The sequence below is a fragment of the Sus scrofa genome, chromosome X (assembly GCF_054392235.1).
Source record: "Sus scrofa isolate SSC_HxYL_T2T_F1_AM1 chromosome X, Sscrofa_HxYL_maternal_Yorkshire_Landrace_v2.0, whole genome shotgun sequence".
In the NCBI taxonomy this organism is placed as follows: Eukaryota; Metazoa; Chordata; class Mammalia; order Artiodactyla; family Suidae; genus Sus; species Sus scrofa.
In genome coordinates, this window is record NC_139401.1 from 64,045,992 (window position 1) to 64,066,626 (window position 20,635).

The 20,635-nt window shown below is 40.5% G+C and overlaps 1 protein-coding gene across 12 annotated transcripts in view; it reads right to left on the reverse strand.

Moving 5' to 3' along the window:
* The window catches only part of OPHN1 (oligophrenin 1), a 631,870-nt gene that overhangs the window by 55,216 nt on the left and 556,019 nt on the right, over positions 1–20,635 (reverse strand). For 8 of the 12 annotated variants that reach the window (XR_002340743.1, XR_014835159.1, XR_014835161.1 and 5 more), the window contains one exon: positions 16,155–20,107. The exons of 2 other annotated variants lie outside the window; for them this stretch is intronic. The gene's annotated coding sequence lies outside the window, so the exon portion shown is untranslated. Of the gene's footprint in view, positions 1–16,154; positions 20,108–20,635 lie in introns of those variants that run through there. 2 more of the 12 variants (XR_014835158.1, XR_014835160.1) reach the window with 2 other exon arrangements.

The window sequence follows — 20,635 nt, forward strand, 5'->3', positions numbered from 1 at the left end:
TCTGGTAATTTAGGCAGGGATGCTAGTATTTCTGAAATCCAAAATAATTGTGAATTTTCTGTTCCAATTGAGAATTATTTGACAGGGACCATGCTGGTAGCAGTAGTGGTAGTAGTCTGAACTAGACACTCTGTAGGAATAGAAAGCAAGGATATTATAGATTCTGTAAGAAGTAGGTAGACTTGAGGGAGGGTTTAGATAAACTTCGCTTTCCCTTGGTGGGTGGAGTTCTACTCTTGGCACTCCAAGGGAGATAGCCCTTAAATAATCACAAAAAGTAAATGAATAATAATTTACTTTTAATAGATTATGAAAGGTGCTATTAAGGAAGAGCAAAGAGTGGGATGATAGGTCACAACAAGGACATTGCCTAGTTTAATTTGTGGCCTCAAGGAAACATTTTGTGAGGAATTAACATTTAACCAGAGAGCTGGAACTAAAATATAAGAAGTTACCCATGCAAACAAATGAAAAGTGTCCAAGTCAAAAGAAAAAATTATGTGCTGAGGCCCTGAGACAGAGAGAATGGCATGTTTGAGGGAAATGAAGTAAGCCAATGTAGCTGAAGAAGTATGAAGATGCAGGAAAGAATGCTGTGAGAAGAGTCTGGAGAAGCAAACTGGGAGACCCTTCAGTGCCTTGTAGGACATATTAAGGATTTTGGATTTCAAGTGCAATGGGAAACCACTTCAAGCAGGGTTGTGGCATGATCTGACTTACATTTTTAAAAGATCACTCTCACTGCTGTGTGGTGAATTACTATAGGATGAAATGAGAGGAAATGAGGAGACCAGTGATGTGGCTATTTAAGTAGTCCAGGTGAGGAGTTCCCGTCGTGGTGCAGTGGTTAACGAATCCGACTAGGAACCATGGGGTTGCAGGTTCGATCCCTGCCCTTGGTCAGTGGGTTAACGATCAGGCGTTGCCGTGAGCTGTGGTGTGAGTCGCAGACGCGTCTCGGATCCTGCGTTGCTGTGGCTCTGGTGTAGGCTGGTAGCTACAGCTCCGATTCGACCCCTAGCCTGGGAACCTCCATATGCTGCAGGAGCGGCCCAAGAAATGGCAAAAAGACAAAAAAAAAAAAAAAAAAAAAGTAGTCCAGGTGAGAGATAGTGGTGGCTAAGGCTTTAAATGATTGCTATGGAGAGGGAAGGAGTGAAGAGTTTGGGAATACATTTTGCATGTAGAACTGACATAGTTTACTGATGCACTGGGGTGGTGAATGAGAAAAAAAGAGCCACCTAAATGGTACCTGGGTTTTTTTTTTTTTTTGCATAATCAATTGTAGATGAAGCTACTACCTATTAATATAAGGAAGAGCATATTTAGAGTGAAAGAGAGGAATAAATCAAGAGCTTGATTTTGAACATATTAAGTTTGAGATGCCAGGGAACATTTAGATGGAGATGATAAATAGGGATGTTAAATTGGAGGAGTTCCAGCTGTGGCTCTGTGGGTTAAGAACCTGACATAGTGTCCATGAGGATGCGGGTTCAAGTGAAGATTTGGCATTGCTGCAAGTGGTGGTGTTAAGTCGCAGGAGTGGCTAAGGTCTCATGTTACTGTGGCTGTGGTGTAACCTGGGAGCTGCAACTCCAATTTCACCCCTAGCCCAGGAACTTCCATATGCTGCAGGTACAGCTGTAAAAGGAAAAATAAAAATAAAATAAAATAAAATTAAATTAAATTAAATTAAATTAAAAATAAAAATAAAATGGTTGTTGGATTAGTAAATCTGGGCTCAGAATATGTGTATGGGCTGGAGATAAATATTTGAAAGCTGTTGGCAAAAAGATGCTGTTTAAACCTGTGAGCATGTATGAATCTATGGGGAATCTTTAAAGAAGAGATGGAAAGGGCCCCAGACTGACCTATGATGAAAATCCGATAACCAAAAGAGGAGACTAAGAACATATCTTCAAGAGGCAGAAGGAGAACTAAGATATTGTCATGGGAAGAATTTCAAGGAATAAGGAGTGGACAAATGTAACAGAGAGGAAAAATAGAATTGGCACTAAAAACTGTTGTTGGATTTAATATCACTGAGGTACTCAGTGACCTTGGCAAGAGCAATTTTTATTAAGCGGTGGGAAGGGAAGCCAGATTGCAGTGGGTTGAGGTGTGAGAGGAGGTGAGGAATTTGAGACTTTGAGAGTAATCAACTCTCTCAAAAGGCTTGGCTGCGTACAGTAGAACAATAGGGCAGGAACTAGAGTCAGGTAGAGATAGAAGAGAATGAGGAGAAAATATTTTTAAGATGGAAGAGATTCGAGTGTGTTTATAGGCCTGCAAAAAATGGCTAGTTTAGTGGGAGCTACTGAAAATACAACAGAAGGAACCAGATCCCATTGACTAAATAGTTTAACATTTTTTCTCACATTAATACTTGCCACCCCATTCATATCGGGATAGCCTTATTTAAAGTTTTCATCATTTCTCACTTCTGTTATCTATTCCATATCCTAATTGGTCTTCTTGTTTCCAATTATCCCTTCCTTCAAAACACCTCTGTACCAGCAGTTCTCAAGGAATGATCTGTGGTCTCCTGGAGGTACCAGACTTACTTTCAGGGTTTCCATGAGGTCAAAACTATTTCCACAATAATACTAATGTTTAGTATTTTATTGTTAGGGTCATTTGCCTTTGTCACTATGTGGATATTTGCATGAATGACACCTTAGTATGAAGCAAGGTGGTAAAACTGAATTGTACTAGTAGTCACTGGATTTTTCCAATTGCTAACTCTCAGAATAATAAAAAATGTGTCACTTTCACTTTAACATGTCCTTGATTAAGCAGTAAAAGATGTTAATTTTGTTAAATCTCAATGCTAAAGTATATAACTTTCTAATATTCTATGTGACAAAATGGAAATTACTTATAAAACACCTCTGCTATACAAGGTATGATGGTTGTCTCAGGGAAAAACATTTGTGAGTTGGGGGCTGAACTAGCTGCATTTTTCATAAAACATCATTTTTAATTGATAGAGAGAGCAACTGACAGATGAACTATACTATTCAGACTTGGGTATTTGGCAGATATTTTCTGAATGATGGGACCCTGTCACTTCAAGGAAAAAAACTGACGATATTTGTTGCCAATGATGAAATTTGAATTTTCAAGTGAGAATGAGAATTTTAGAAAAGTTTGTGTCTGACAGTTTCCACAATATTTTTGATAAGATCTATAGTATTATTCTCATATGATTTTTAAACTGTTGTATAATGACCTATACATGTAGAATTTGCATGACTAAATGCACTAATATTTCCAAATGACCAAGGCATGATACTACAAAATCTTACCTGGGTAAATGATTTATTCAAAGTGCAAGAGAGACCAATGGATTTTGTTTTTTTTGCCTTTTCTTGAGCAGCCTCCGCGGCATATGGAGGTTCCCAGGCTAGGGGTCTAATTGGAGCTGTAGCCACAGGCCTACGCCAGAGCCACAGCAACGCCAGATCCGAGCCGCGTCTGCGACTCACACCACAGCTCACGGCAACGCCAGATCCCCCAACCCACTGAGCAAGGCCAGGGATTGAACCCACAACCTCATGGTTCCTAGTCGGATTCGTTAACCACTGCACCACGACAGGAACTCCGAGACCAATGGATTTTAATAGAATAGAATATGCAAAGTTCACTGAAGTGGTTTCTGGTTCAACGCTGGAACTAAACTTTAAAAAAAATTTAATTGTGGAGTTTTGGTGTAGTCTTAAAGAAGAATATACACATACCTGAGTGAGGCCAGATTTTCTTTATTTCCTTCAAACAAAACGACACATCATAATAGACTGAATGCAGAAACAGCCACAACCATCTGGCTGTCTTCTATTAAACCAGAGAGAAAGAGTTTTAGAAAAAAATCTAAAATGATACCATTCTTCTCACTATGGTTTACTTTGGAAAATATATTTTTCATAAAAATATATTATGTTAATATGCAATTGGTTTATTAGTTATTTTTAAATGAAGTAATCAAAAATTTTAAATTTCCCAGGTTAAACATCAATAGATAGCACACACACACTATCAAAGCCTCTTTGAAGTTTTTAAAAAATTTTAAGAGTATAAAGTGGTCCTGAGACCCAAACATTTGAGAATAGTTCCTTCACACTAACCATATAATCTCTCTCATTCTTAAGCTTCAAGGCCGTTCATCTATAGGCCTAAAGCTTCTTTTAAGTCTCAATTCCTGTCACTCTCCCCATGCACCCTACCTGTCAGCTGCATCTACATCAGGTAACTTGTTAGTCCTTCAACCTGCCATGGTCATTCTCACTTCCATGCCTAGCACATCTAGCCCAATTCAAACCTCTAGAGTCTTCCTTCCTGCTGGGCAGATTTATTGATCTCTTTCTCCAGTGTACTTTATGAGGTTGATTTCAGAACTGCATTTTCCTCATTTTTGCAAATAAAGAAAATGGAATCCAGAAAAGGAGAGGGACTTGACTAAGTCCCATAGCAAGCAAATGGCAGAGCTAGAGCCTAAATTCCCAGTATTCTTTTCACACTTCATGGAAACTGCTACAGAGATCAGAAAGTATTGAAGGCTCTTAAGGGAAGGGCGATTAGGTTAAGCTGAGCTTTGAAAAAAGTTCTGGATTGGAACATTCTTAAAAGAAGTAACCCCTGCCTATGGCCTAGTTTCAGAGCAGTCATTCAGTCTTAACATGTTGACAGCAGATGAAAAACAACTCATGGGAAATATCCTTGTCTTTTTTAAGCTTCTTCAATTCTATCCACTCAAGCCAGTCATTATCCTTAAATGGAATGTATTAGGGACCTGCAGGCACTCAAGAGGCCACCTGAAGAGTACTGCTGCCATCTGAAGAAGCCTACTTGAGTCGATGTTGTTCTGTCATCACTGCCTGCTACACCCACTGACCATAGTTGGCTCTCTAGGCTTGCTTAAAAACTCTAGGAGAGGCCTAAAGCAACAATCAGGAATTACTGGATAATTTAATTGCCTGTTTCAGAGAAATATGATTTTCCTATAATTTGTCAAATAACAGGAATTGGGAAGTTTATCTTTGGAGAAAATTGGTTTTAAAAGATTTTGGTTCTTTGGAACTGAGCTGAATGCTCCGGTCAGCTCCTGGCTTTGACTACCCATTTGGAGTGATTGGGGGCCCCAAAGCCTTTTCTCCTCTTGGTGTGTCCCTGACAGCAGACAAAGCCGCATGCTGCCCTCAGTTTCTCCCCTTTATTTCTTTTGAAGGACCAATTTCTCATGGTACTTGTCCTGATTGTTTTCATAGTGTTCCAATCTGTATTTTTGTATGTAGAGGGAAATAATTTTCTCAGTGCTAATCACTAATAAATATTGTATTAAGTCCTCAAAAAAAATTTGGCAATTGTGAAGATGTAGTTTCTGTGAAGCCTCCAAATGAAGCTAACCCTAAGGAATGCTACCTGTTCTACAGCAACTGGATGGTTAGGAAAAATTGCCCCCAGGGGTCTAGAGGGTGTTAATGAAAATTAACTTGGTTTTGAAAATACTGTCCTAGGGTAAAGTTTTAAGGTGGAGTTGATTGATTCAGTTTAACCCACATTAATGGGGCACATTTGAGCCAGATCCTGTGATAAGAGCTTAGAATACACAGTTGAATAAAATTAAGACCCTGCCCCAGAGAAGCTCATATTCTCTTCAGGAAGTCAGGCAAAAAATACACGTGGTTACAACATGGTATTTTCAGTTCCAGAATCTGTGTGATTGAGAAGGATTGACTGCAATGAAATGGAGAAGGCTTTCTTACAGAGGCGATATTTGTGCAGGGCCTTAAGATGAACAGGTATTCATCTGGTATTCTTGTTGTTGTTGTTGTTGTTTGTTTTTTGGGTTTTTTATTTTTTTAATTTTTTTCAAGCCCACACCCACAGCATATGGAGGTTCCCAGGCTAGGGGTCAAATCGGAGCTACAGCTGCCAGCCTACACGACAGCCACAGCAATGCCAAATCTGAGCTGCATCTGTGACCTACACCACATTTCATGGCAACACTGTATCCTTAACCCACTGAGCAAGGCCAGGGATCGAACCCACATCCACGTGGATACTAGTCAGATTCGTTTCCACTGAGCCACGATGGAAACTCTTTTTTTTTTTTTTTTTTTTTTTTTAGGCATTCATCTGTTTGCAGAAGATCATTACAGTTTTAGGGAACCAAATGTGAAAGGCATGGAGGTAGAAAAGCTTAGCTTGTTAGTTATTCTTTGACTATCATCTGCCACACCCAGATCCATTCTCTGCCTTTCTCTTCTCTCCTCTGTGTCCCAAGAATCTGACCCTGTGAATTGTATCAATTTGTTTTCTGGTTTCTGGCTGGGTTTGGCTAATGAGTGACACTGATAGATCAAGAGTAGGAGGAGAAGATCTTTCTATGTCTTCTTTACTCCTTCCCTGCTTTAGGTCTCATTTCTAGACTGAATGGAATTTTCCCTGATTACAGTTCTCACTAGGGACTTCACAGCTCCAGCTCTCACTAGGGGCTGGTAACACTGTTCCATTGACTTACCCCTCCAGGCCAAGAGTGTAATGGCTTCCTGTTATTCTTAGACTGTGAGTACTTCACCATCTCTTGTTGATAGCAGTAACCCTGCACACACTTTTCAAAGCTGTCAGTTTAATTTCCTGTAGGACCCTTGCAAATACAAATGAGTACATTTGCAGGTCCAGTTTTCACAGAATGTGAAGTGTGTGGCTGTGGGTGAGGTGAAGATGTACAAGAAGAAGATGCGACAGAGTCTACATGGGACAGTCTTATATGATCCTTTTTATGAAAGACCTTGTGTGAGTAGGTCATTAAGACACTTTACAAACCAATTTTGTTCTCAACTGGGAATTCCTGAGTTTGTTGATGTGTTACACAAATGATGCCAGAATTAATAACTACTATTTATTGAATATTTTCTATGTATAATTTTACCTTCATTATCTCATTGAATCTTCACAACCCTTAAAACAGAGCACTTATTGATCTCAATTTTACAAGTGAAAAAAACTAAGGCTCAGAGAAGGGAATTAACTTGCCTACTGAACTGGTAATGAGTAGAAGCGAAAGGATTTGAACCTATGCCTGTTTGACTCTAGAGTTTGGGTACCTCACTAGATCCAATTGGATAGTAAATTGGTACTCAGGATCTTTAGGTGTCTTTCAGTCCTAGTATTTCATCCACCTATTAAGTAATCAAGTATCTCCAACTAAGCCCATTGGCCCATCCATTAACTAAAACTGCTGGTGGCATTTTATGGGGTACATGCAAGGGTGTGAGTGAGATTTCTTGGTTGGGCACAATGCCTTCATTTCCTGCAAATCTCCCTCCTGCTGGCCATGTATTCCCCATGTCTGGACAGAGACAGAACCACATAGCTAGTTAATTCCAATAGAATTCCATCTTTAGAAATGCCAGTTATATCAACTCCTCTGGTGGAAATCTGGTTCGCCAGCAGGAGTGAATGTCACCTATAATGCCAACCAGTGCTTGCTTAGCACTGATATAGGCTAAGTTGCCATGGCTATTGAGTACCAATACCAAATTATAGTTTGGTACTAAACCTTAGGAAAATGAAAAGAAGAACCAACTTTGAATATCTACTCCGGGCTAGGCACATTCCATCGATCCCTCACTACAACCCTGAGAGGTATATGTCATCACCTTCATGTTAGTAGTGAGGAAATAAGCCTTAGAAAAGGGGAATGGATTGTCAGGGTGTAAGACAGCTGGCGAGTGTCAGAATAGGCATTGAAATCCAGACTCTACCTGATTCCCAAAGCCTGTATTCTTTGCTACTGTATCATGTGTGCAGCATAATAAACTGGTTAAAACCTCAGAATTAAGAACTTGGTTTTGAATCTGACTCCACCACTTTTTAGCTATATGACTATGGGCAAGTCACTTAACCTTTTTGTGCCTCAGTTTTTTATCTTTAAAGTGGAAATAATAATATCTACCTCATAGTATTGATGTAAGGATTAAACACATTCATATTTGTAAAACACTGAGAACAGTGTCTGACACAGAGTCAATGCCATATATTCTTAAATAAATGTAGAGCCATTTCTGTCCATTTAAGATGTCTTAATTCTTCAATTCTCAGGCTTGGAGAAGAAAAGAAAGGAACTATATAAGGAGACATACTCTCCTAGAAGGAAATCAGCTTTTCTCCTAAAGCTGGGGAAAGGCGAAGGTGATTGACCTGGATAGACCCAACCTGCAAAGCTAAGGAGGACTGACGGAAAAAGTATACAGCATCTTTGGGGTGAATTCTTGTGCCTACCCTCCCTTGTTCCCTCATTGCAGCTGGATTTTGCTTTGCCAGCTCTCTCTGACCTCCCTTTTACCTTCAGATCTGGAAATGGCTACTGAGATGATATTAAGAAAGGAGATAGACATCTGGAGGATTGGAACCTTGACTATATGTTGTGGAAGCTGGGCTTGAGGATCATAACACTATCTGGGTCAGAAAAAAAAAATAAACCTACATATGTTTCAGATTCCTTCCTACTATTGTCAAATTAGCAAGGGCAAGGTGGTCATTTCCATGGCCACACCCTCTTGACTCAGAACTGATAAAGTTATATATGATGTATAGATGTTGCTGGGTGCCTTTTGATTTCCTGGAAGTCTGGCTTGAGAAGGGAGAAAATATGGATCTCCACTTGCCACTGAAGACTCTTGTGTGAGTGAGATAAAGCTGATGATCACTAAGGAGACCCCAGCTGCACAGGTATGTCTTGTGCACATCATGGTATGCACTACATGGCCTCGGTACTAGTTATTTTGCTCTGTCAGGAGTCATGGACCCTTTAACATGATTTGTGCAGTTTCTTCATTCTCTAAGACTGACACTAGCCTAATGCTTCTAACTGATTGAACGCACACCTAAATGCCTAACAGTTACGTTATGAAGGGGGAAAAGTACTATTTCTTGTGTTAGATACACTGGGGGTAAAATCCAAGGACCATGGATGAAGTTATTTAGCCCTATAGCTTCAGTTTCTCCATATCTAAAACTTGGATAACACTATCTCCCATGGTTATTGTGTGGAACATATGAGAAATTCAGTGTAAAAGTGCCTAGCAGAGGGTCTTTCCCTCCTCCATTGCCAAATTCTTTCTCTCAGCTACCAGTCAGCATCCTAAAGCTTTCAGGGCTTTGAAAATGTAAGTTAATATTATATATTCAAATCCCTTCCTTCCCACCAATTAAGCCTCAATAATTCCTTCTCACTTAGAATCACATAGGACTTGATCTCTATGATGACATTCTATGCCTTAGATGGACTGAGGCACACTCATTAATGCTTCAGCTAATTCCATGATTATTTCACCTCTTTGCACTTCTAGGCATCTTCCCAGGGTAATTGAATGCAGTTGTGATGGCTACATCTAGGGGCACCACTAACATTTTATCAGAGATCTGTATATTTATGACAGTTTTCTGGAAGATGGCCATAAAGTATCTTGATCAAGAGGTGCTTTGCCCTATTCACACAAAGGCTCCCTATAAGCTGGAAGTGGTCCTGCACCTTCTCTATTCCAATGTGCTTCAGGCACTGGTCATATTTACTCTCCCCTTACTTCACCTCCAGTAACACAGTAAAATCATTGAAAAGTTTCTTTCTTCAAAAACGTTTCAACACTGGGACACCTTAAAGGAGTCTTCTGTGTTAGTGGTTTCAGTGATGAAAATATGTTACTTTTTTTTTTTTTTTTTTTTTTGCCATTTCTTGGGCCGCTCCCGCGGCATATGGAGGTTCCCAGGCTAGGGGTCTAATCGGAGCTGTAGCTGCCAGCCTATGCCAGAGCCACAGCAACGCGGGATCCAAGCCGCGTCTGCAACCTACACCACAGCTCACGGCAATGCCGGTTCGTTAACCCACTGAGCAAGGCCAGGGATCGAACCCGCAACCTCATGGTTCCTAGTCGGATTCGTTAACCACTGCGCCACGACGGGAACTCCAAAAAACGTTACCTTTGTACAGGCTCAAGAGTCCATTCCTGCCTAAGCTTCCACCATTTGCCTTCTATGTAACATTGGGCAAGTAATACTCTTTCTGGATTTCAAGTCCCATTCAAGTCCCAATGAGTTCCATTTTACAGATAAGGGGAGTTGATATCAAATGATATGATGTATATAAAATATATGCAATGTGCCTGCCAGGTGGTAGTACTATTTCTTCACCCTATTACCACCCTAGGTCTACTAGGAAGGCTCAAGGATTCAGGACATTCCCACTTTATGCTTAACACATGTCCTTCCCTTGGTCCCAGGGGACTCCCAATTCCACTGTGGGCCTTGTTTAAAATCCCAAGGCCCTGAATTCTAGAAGCCCAAATTATTAAAAGGCTCTATATATGATTATTATAAACTGTCCACTTGTGGTCCCGTTCCCCCTTTGTCACAGTGGGACCAGACTGGCTATTTAGCTGCTTATGGTTCTTTCTCAGAGCTCTTCAAACTCTTTTAAAGGATCTTTAGATCCATTTCCTAAGGCATTTTGTGATGTCTTATTCACTTCAGGGATAATAATGTGATTTCTTGCTGGATATGAATATACCCTGGAGAGCTAAGGGCCAGGGTTAATTTCCAATTAAGTATGAAATCATCCAGCAGCAAGATAGTTCTTCTCTCATATATCCCCTCCAGGACCTACCCACCCTCTCACTGAGTACCTTTGAAGAAACACAATAAGCACTATTGTAATGACAGTAGAAGTGAAAAAATATAGGAGGAAGGAAGAGAAAGGGAGTATGGGAAAGACAGCTGCTCCCCAGAATAGCATAAAGAGTACTTAAAAGGGTGAATGTACCTAAGCCACATCACCAGAAGCTTAACTGTCATAGGAAGAAGGAGTCCCTATCAGACATCATGTCCTAAGAATGCTTTATCCTGGCTGTTGGCAACTACACAGGGAAGAGTATCTGAGCCTGGATTATTGGCATGACACCCCTGCATAAGAGAATAAGTATGGGAGGAACTGAGGCATACATGAGGACAGATCTTGTAGGGTGAGGGGGTCAGGGTGGCTAGTTACAGGGCCAAGGGACATGACAATTTCCAGATAATCAAGTTACACCACATTGAAGAATACAAGAATCAGGTGGTAACTAGATAACATTTGGGAAGATTTGGAATGGCACAGCATGGTCCGCCAGCTCTGAATGGGTATAAAGAAGATTCCATTCTTGGATAGCAACTGAGGCAGTTGTTACTACTATTATTACTACTACTACTATTACTTCTACTGCTGCTGCTATAAGTTATTTTTTTTCCTTTAGGCCCACACCCACAGTATTTGGAGGTTCCCAGGCTAGGGGTCTAATCGGAGCTGTAGCTGCCAGCCTACACCCCAGCCACAGCAATGCCAGATCTGAGCCACATCTGTGACCTACACCACAGCTCACAGCAATGCCCGATCCTTAACCCACTGAGTGAGGCCTGGGATTGAACCCACAACCTCATGGTTCCTAGTCAGATAAGTTTCCACTGTGCCATGACGGAAACCATGTTAATATTTTTTAAATGGCTGTACCCAGGTATATGGAAGTTCCTAGGCCAGGGATTGAATCCTAGCTACAACCGTGGCAAAACCAGATCCTTTAACCCACTGTTAAGGGATCTGTGCCAGGCTGGAGATCAAACCTTCGCCTCTGCAGAGATCCTAGCTGTTGCATTTAGATTCTTAACTCCTGCTACTGGTTAATATTGATTGAACATTTATAAAGGGCCAATCATGGTTATTTGGGTGAAATAATTTGCCTGTGGTGATTGAGGCATGAATACAGATAGTGGTGTTTGAGTTACTTTCAGGGGAGTTAGGGGCCAGGGCTAGCAATGGCTAGTAAAGGAGATATGGAGAACAGAGGAACTCAGCCTCTATTGAGTCCAGGGATAAAGAGGTGAGTGAAGTCAGGACTGAGGTTGTCCATACCCCACCTACCTCACAGCCTGATGACTCTGGAAACTATAGTAGGATGGCATCTGCCAGCATCATGGCACCTAGATGGGAGTAGCTGAGGAAGCAGAAAGCAGAGGAATAAATCCAGGGCTGACAATACTAGCGGCAACTTAGTTCCCATAGGCTTGCCAAAGGATTGGAAAAACAAGGCATAGTGAAGGCCATTGCCTAGCCCTGTTCTCCAAGACCAGGAAAGCCCTCTTTGCAACTTTAATTTCAGGCACCTTTTAGGGGGCATTCTGAGGGCCTGGAGCTTCCAGAAATAGGTTTCATAGAAGTTCAGAGGAAATGACGTAACTTGAATGCACACCAAAATAGGGAGGCCTCCTAACTCATGGGAAGCAAGTGGACATATTGTTGGGTAGAGGACATTCCTGGGGCCATTTCTTCTTGACCTCATCCATCTGGACTGACAGTTTCCTGTTCTAACCTTGCAGAAAATGTTAGGTACGTTTGATTTGCACTCTATTGGCCCCATGAAATTCAACAAGTCTCTAAATTTAACTGACTCATTCAGGAAACTCACTTGTGTTGACTTGGGTTACCAGAATGCCAGGGAAAGCTTAGAATATCAAAGGTGCAAGGGACTGAAATTAGCTTGGCCTCTATCTCTGTTCTAGGAGAATTTTCCTAGTCTGATGGAAGCCACAGGGGATTACTTAGGGAATGGTCTGGGTTTCAATTCTGAATTCATCATTTCCTGGCTGTAGGAATGTGAGCAAATGATGTAATTATTTTATGCCTCAGTTTTCCCATCTGTAAAATGAGGCTAATACCAATACTTACCTCATAGAAATATTCTCTGGACAAATTCAGTAAACCCATGCAAAGCACTTATGCTCATGTAGTAGATGATATATGTGTTCTCTCTTTTGGTCAAGTGATACAATACAGGGAATATATATCTTATCTTGGACCTTTGGGAAAACTGTTTCTGCCCCACCTTATCCTAGGTAGAATGTTCCTCGTTAAGGGACTAGTCACCAGCATGAAGGTGCTATCTAGGAATACCATCAGTTTCCAAAGATCCTCACTTGTACTCCAGCTACCACTTTCTTTGGTGTGCTACCTAATTGTGTTTGTGTGTGCTTGAGAGATGGGAAAGTTGGAAAACACTAAGGTTTTTAACCCCTTATCTAGGTGGTGTGTAAATGGTCATTTTTTAACCCTCAGGATTAAAGGGGGAGAGCCATATATCTTTATGCTGAAAAGGAGGGCTTCTTTAGGGAGCTGCTTCATGCCTGTTCTAAGCAGCATTATGGCCCCAAGAAGATCCCATGACATAATCTCCAGGACTGTGATTAATTACACAATTATTAATTGTGATTAATTACATAATTATTAATTACATAATTATGGCAAAAGAGATGTTGAAGATATGATCAAGGTAACTCTTGACTTTATTTTATTTTTTGGCCATGTCCATGGCATACAGAAGTTCCTGGGCCAGGGATAAAACTCACACCACAGCAGCAACCCAAGCCACAGCAGTGACAATGCCAGATCCTTAACATAGTGAGCTACACAGGAGCTCCACTAACGACTTTAAAATAGGGAGAATATCCTGGATTGTCTGTGTAGGCCCAATAAAATCATCCCAATGAAAGTATGAGTCCTTAACAGCAGAGGCAAAAGAGGATGTTAAAGAGATACAGGAAGGGAAGCAAAAGGATTTGATGTGCTGCCTTTAGCCTAAAGATAGAAGGGGCCACATTGAAAAAATGTGGTAACATCAGACCTACATTACCAAGAAACTGAATTTTGCTAACAACCAGTGAGGTTAGAAGATGATCCTGAGTCCCAGATGAGAACCACATCCCTGGCTGATACCTTGATTTTAGTTCAGTGAGACACTAAGAAGAGAATCCAGCCACACTATGCCAAACTTCTGACCTATACAAACTGTGAGAGAATAAATGGATGTTGTTTTAAGCCACTAAGTTTGTAGTCACTTGTTACAACAGCAATAGGAAACTAATACAATGTTCATGGGCCTTACTTTGTATATGTCAAATACCTACCTTATGGGGCTGCTATGAGAAAAAATGATAGACATAATTGTGCTCTGTAGAGTTTCAAGTTAGAAAACTGTTAGGATATTCTTCAACAGGGAAAAAAATCAATCTGTTTTGAAGCAACACACCTGGCTTGAAGAAATCAAGAGCTTAGAGCCCCTGAATTTCCCAGAAGTGCTGTGGGTTTGGAGGGCTGCTTCTCCTCCCCTAGAGAAATAGTGCAGCATAGGTGAAATCAGAATACCTAAATCCAAGTCTATTTCCTATCTGTGTGACCTTGGGTAAGTTATGTCACCTCGCTGAGCCTCAATGAAGTGTGGGTAATCATCCTTTCTCCGACGACATGATATGGCTGTATGAGGCTCATAAAGCAAAGAGTTTGAACATGCAATGGAAATGAAGTATTCAGAGGAGGATGGAAACCTATTCATCCTCCCCAGTGTGTTCTCTGCTGCTGGAAGAAATATCTTGATTCTGGTGAAACTAGCCACCCAAAGAAAGTAGAGTTGAAAGACTCTTGGGGTGATACTCTGAACACCTGTTTTCTGCCATTGGCTCTGGTGTGTGACCCTAAACAAGTCCCTTCTCTTTATGTTTATTTCTCCATATTAAGAGGTTAGCTTATAGCTAGTTATCTTCAGCTAATGGGCATCAGAATTACCTGTAGAGATGAGTGGCCGATAGATGAAGAGCAAGAATTTTCTCTTTTTTACAAGTCCCTAACACCTCATGAATAAATTAGCTTCCAAAAGCCCAAGTCAGAAGAGTTTTATTAAATCATGAAAAATAAGCCCTATTCAGGATATAGGTGCTAATTCCCAAGTGTGTGGTTTGAAGCAGCTGGTTTTCAGAAGAGTCTGGATGCCTTGTTATGCTTTAATTAAAAGACTGGCCAATTTCAAACTGTGTTCTGCAGAGTTTCAAGTTAGAAAACTGTTAGGATATTCTCCTAACTAGAATCATGCTCCTCTCAGTTCCTTGCAATTCCCATTAATGTTGCTTTGTCATAACTGTGATATTTCCTCCCAGAACTTTCCTTCTCATGTGAATTAAAGATAGTAAACTCTGGCCAGACAAAACTGGGTAAAATTTTCTGTGCTTTAATCAGTGTTGACTGTAGTAAAACCCGTGGCTGATAACAACTGAATGTCAAAGCTGAAAAGGCCCTTTGAGACTACCTGGCTTGAAGTCTAGAAAGGCGGAGGGATTTGCTCAGAATTATGGAGAGGCAGTGACAGAGGTGAGTCTGCACCCCCAGGATTCCTGAAGGGAGCTTTTCCCAATGCTCCATGTTGACTTTATAAAGTCTTTGATGCTCAGAGATTTGCAAGTCAAGTAACTTTCAGTCTTTTTATTTCCTAGGCTAGTTTCACTATTCTTTGAAGTATAATACTTCTTTATATGTCATCAAAGTGCAAGGCCATGGACAAACTAAAGTAAGAAGCAGGCAGCTATGGACACAGTCTTTGTAAACACTCCCAACATACTAGACTGGCCTTATCCATTTTTGGTCTTTGCCTCACCAAGAGGCCTCCTTCCTCAACCTGCTTTATTTTCTCAAATGCCTTACGACCAGCACTTCTCAAACTTTAATGGCATAGATATCTTCTGGAGATATCACTAAAGTACAAATGCTAATCCCAGATGTCTGGGATAAGGCCTAAGAATCTGCATTTACAATAAGCTCCCAGGTAATGCTTATGCTGAAGCTGATTATAGACCACAATTGGAGTAGCAAGACTTGAAGATGTTAGTCTCACTTCTAAACAACTTCTCCATTTACTGTCATCATTCCTTTACCAGTGGGTGTAGTATGGTGTATTAGAAAGAGGAAGGCCCTGAGTGTTTATCAATCCCTAACTGTGTGACATTGGGCAAATCATTTCTCATCTCTCTGAGCCTCAGGTTTCCTTACCTGTACAACGGGGCTATCACTTATTGATGTCACTCATTGATGTTGTAAGGCCTGAGGAAATGACTGGGCTTGGTGCAAAATAGACTATAGATTGAAATCTCTAGGTACAAAGAGATTCTGGGCCTATATTTCCTATATTTTCTTAGGACTGCAGAAGATAAATGAAGAAATATATGTATATATGTAATATATAAGCATCATGCATAATATGCTCAAAGGTTGTTTCCATGCCAAAACTGCAGATAGAGGCCATTAATACTAGACAGTCTGAATACTTTATTGAAAGTCACATGAACTGGCCCCAGTATCTAATTATGTTTCTTCTTATATATATATTTCACATAGGCAGTCGTTCTAACATCTATTAATGTCCTTGGTATCAAGTGATTATTTTCCCTGTGAAAATGAAGGCATTTCTTTTTCAAAAACATTTCTTCAAGGTATCTTGCTTTTCTTTGCAATTTTTAAACATTTCTGAAGCTTTTTCTGGGCTTGTAATGTGTCAAGGCCGTTTGTGTGTAGCCACTTTAAAAACGGTATCATTGATCTACATTCTCTCAAAAGCAATGTTCTCTAGTCAGAGAAATATGTCTACTACTTTATTTGTTGTAGTTATTACAGAATTAAGGAACTTCTTGAAAAGGGAAGGATTCTTTCCCATGATAGCAAATTATTTTAAAAATACTCTATTTTCGAGTAAATTGGCTATAATGGAAAAAAATAAAAATCATTTTAAAGGGAAAAAAGTTACGTTCACATCATGTCTTAAAAAAATTCTCTATTTGACAACACTTTATTACTGAATTTGGATGCTGAGTTTTTCCACTCAGTGGTGGACAATACTCTCCAAATTTTTAAACAAAACATCAATGATATTTATTATTCTAGATCATCTTTTACATTCTGCTATCCTCATGAAAAAACCTTATAGGGATTTTACTCCAAGTATCAAGTACTGCAGAGGTACCAAGACCATTTCCACTTCTCAAACTGCATGTGTGGATATTGCCAATCTCTTGGGCTGAAACTTCACATGCTAGAAACTTGGTAAAGTAATAGACACATAAAAGGGCTTTTTTTTTCTTTGAAAAACAGCCAAGCCAAGGACTTGGCATCTACCAACTAAAAAATCAATCCTTCATTTTCATAAGACAAAATTAAATGATCTTTTTAAAAAACATTACCGAATAGGCATATCAAAGATGAGGAGAAAACACAACTCTAAAATCTCTTTCAGTCCAGTTTTGATTCTCCTGTAAATTGGACCTACATACCCTCCTTCCCCTCAAATGCTTGCTTTTTGATATTTTGTTAAGCAGACAAGAGTCAAAGAGTCATGCCAGGTCTAGTAACATGGTCTTTGTATAGCAAAGGGAAAAGAGCATGGGGTACAGAGTCAGAGGCCTGCATTAGAATCACAGTTCTGTTATTTATCTTCTGTGTGACATTGAGCCAGTTATTTTTTTATGTATAAAATGAGGAGTATAGCATCCACTTGCAGGATTATTACAGTGACTAAATGAATTAATGTATATGAAGTTCCTGTACTTAGTAGGTGCTTAATAAATGTTATCACTGTCAGTTTAAGATTTATGTTTCATTCATTGCCAGTTTCTCTAACCTATTGGCTGAGGCATGTAGAGAATTTCCTACAGTTGCCACGCTTTAGTTATCACCCCCTTCCCATAGCTTTTTCTGAATGACTATCTGTCCATCTAGCCTAGACCAAGCCAGTCTCATTCCACTGAAGCTTCTGCTCTTTAAATCAGAGAACAAAAGAGTTGGTGCTGAGGTTCATTCTTTGTAATTATTTTAGTATAGCCCAGGGTAGGGGGAGAGCCAGCCAACCACAGCTCTCTGGTCAACTCTTTAGATCAGGCTCTTGATCTATGGCCCAGGAATCATATATCAATCTTACAGCCACATTTCTGGGACACATACTCTACTGGGATTGCAGTGGGTTTCTGTTTCTCAATAATCTCTCAGTATTTGTAGTGGTGATTGTGGAATTTCCCCTGAAGAAAACCAGAGTGTAACTATGTCTCTAACATCTTCAAAAATACTGAGGCTCCATTGGCCACTGTTTTGTGGCCAAAATCTGCACACCTGCTTGATTTAGTTAGTCATCTGATGGGACAGAGCAGAGAGGCCATAGATCTGAGACTAGAGCTCAATGAGTACTTTGTGAGTGAGGCCAGGAGGCTTCACAGAAACTCCCTTTGTGGTTCAGCTTGCTCCTGGTTTCTCAGCAACTTAGCCTTTGAAATTGGGTGGAGCTGAGAGTTCAATATGGCCACCTGGGCACATCTTCTTTAAGAATATCATCAAATTTCTATTCAATTACTTCCACAAAGGCTCTCAGTGTGTTTAGCTTAAGTGTTACTAACTCACCAATAAACCATATTTAGATTTCAGTCTTAAAAGTAACTATTGCCTTCTCAGTAACACTGTTGCAAAGGCATCTCAGAGTTGGTTTGGGCATGTGTGTATTTCTTCTCTCTTCCCCTTCATCCATGTCCCTCTTCCTATCCCTCTCCCTCTCTCATCGCTCCCCTCCCCCATGTCTTATTTCTTTCTCAGTACTATAGTCAGTGTACTATATAGTCAGTGAACAAGTGGAGCCTTGCTAGAAGAGTCCAAATAAGAAAGCCCTTTCTCTCACACTGGACCACATTATAATTACACAGACCCTAAGGACAGGCTATCTAAAAACCTACCCTAAAGCCAAGGAATCTGCAGGGAAACACAAACAATGACACTTTCTCCAGTAGCTTCTCTTCAGCAAACAGGAATCAGAAAGGTCTGCTCTTCAGATTTCTGACTTGCTAAGCCAATTGTGTTTTGGTTCATTTCTAATGATTGAAGTAGCAAATGAAGAAGACTAGGAGCTTACGTTTGGAAGTCCCATTTGGTGGCAAATATGTGTGGCTCAAAAAAGAGGGTAAAATGCAAACCCTCAAAAAGATGACCACTAAAGCCACCAAACATAAGGCCCCTTGCTAGATAGGTATGACATAATGGAAAGAACCTTGAAAAGGAGCCCAGGGATGTGGGATCTTGTTTAGGCATGGCTGCTAACTTGCTCTGCCTCAGGTTACCCAATGATAAACGAGGCATTTAGACTAAATAATTCTAAAGGCCTTTCTAATCAAGTACTTGATGCGTTGTAAAAAGAGTCTTTTATCTCAAGGGCTATGGTTCTTAACCTTTATTATGTCACAGGTCCAATGTGAAATTCACTAGAATGTTACGGACCATCTTTCCAGAAAAGGCACATTGTTGTGGAAGTCTGCATACCATTTCGGAGTTCCTGAAGCCATAGATATTGGGTTAAGAACTGTTTCTTTCAGAATATAAAAGAGCTTATAAGCAGAAGGCAAACATGGAACAACAGTGAAAACTGCCTGGCCTCAATCCATCTTAACAATTTCCCAGCATTTGACCCCAAAATGGAGCTCCTATAGCACAAACGCAGTCTGCCTTTGTAAAAATAACTGTTTTTCAGATTTGTTTCTTTCTTGATTGCTTGCAAATGAAGCTGTCAGGAGAAAACAGGAGGAAGAATAACTAACAGACCTAGGCTTTAACATACAAAACATGCTTTGCAGATTAGTCCTAAATGACTTCCAGAGCCTATATGGAGGGGTTGTAGGGGCATCACTCATTCTGTCTGGCACCACAGGAGCAGACATGTTCTTGGCAAGATATTATAGTGCCAGAGCTCCATCCTGGCACCAGGGTCCATATCATCAGTGAGACATGTTAAGATTCTCCAATGTTCAGCAAACATTCCTTCCTACTCCCCTACTTCCAAGGTAAACAATGGCCCCAAGTCAAGTAACTTTTAGCCCCAAATCTTTCAGAGCTAGATGGCCTTTTGAGGAGGCAGGAAGAGTTGAAAACTGAGCTCCTCTCTTCAACTCGGGTCAGTGGACAGCTTGTTTTCTGCAGTTTGGCTTGAGGGAGTTCAGCCATTAACAGTCTTACAGGAGCTCAAGATAGACCTTCTGAGGGAATGACGACAAACTATAAAGGAGAAATAAACATGTGTCTAGGACATATGTCCCTTATTTTATAGCATCCCAGAGCCTGAAGGTGCAGGGCCAGGAAAGATCTGCTCTTCAGTACAAAATGATTCAGCACACAAGGGTTTGAAGAAGACCCTTCTAGAACCTGGAAAGGATCCCCTGAGGCCAAGGCTTTTAAAACCTGAAAGGGAAAGAAGAGAGGAAGGAATTAGCTAGGACTGGTTAAGCACTTAACAGGCACTGAACAGTAGGGCCTCCCTTGGTAGGTAGCTAACCTTACAATTGGTAGAGCTAATCTTTTGAGGAATAGGGGCGGGCTAGGACAAAGCCTTTGTACATCAGATCCCATGAAACAGATTTAAGATGGTGCTATAATCAGGGCCTGAAACTGTGTGCTTTTAGCCTTAACTCTAATCCCCCAAAAGTCTAGAGGGGATGCAGAAGCCTGATAACTCTGAGATTACCACCCTTGCAGAATGGCCACTGCCTTTATGGCCCTACAATAAGTCCAAACTTCCTTTCATGGAAACTCACCTTTATAAGATCTGATAAGGAAAAGCTAATCTATCCATAGAGTTCTGAGCGACAGGAAGTGATAGGAAGAAAAGGAAGGTTAAGGAGTATATGAAAAGCTCTGCTCCAGATACCTGGATCTAATTTATATGTGTATTGGTTCATGACATGCCAGCAGTCTGATAGTCAATCAGAA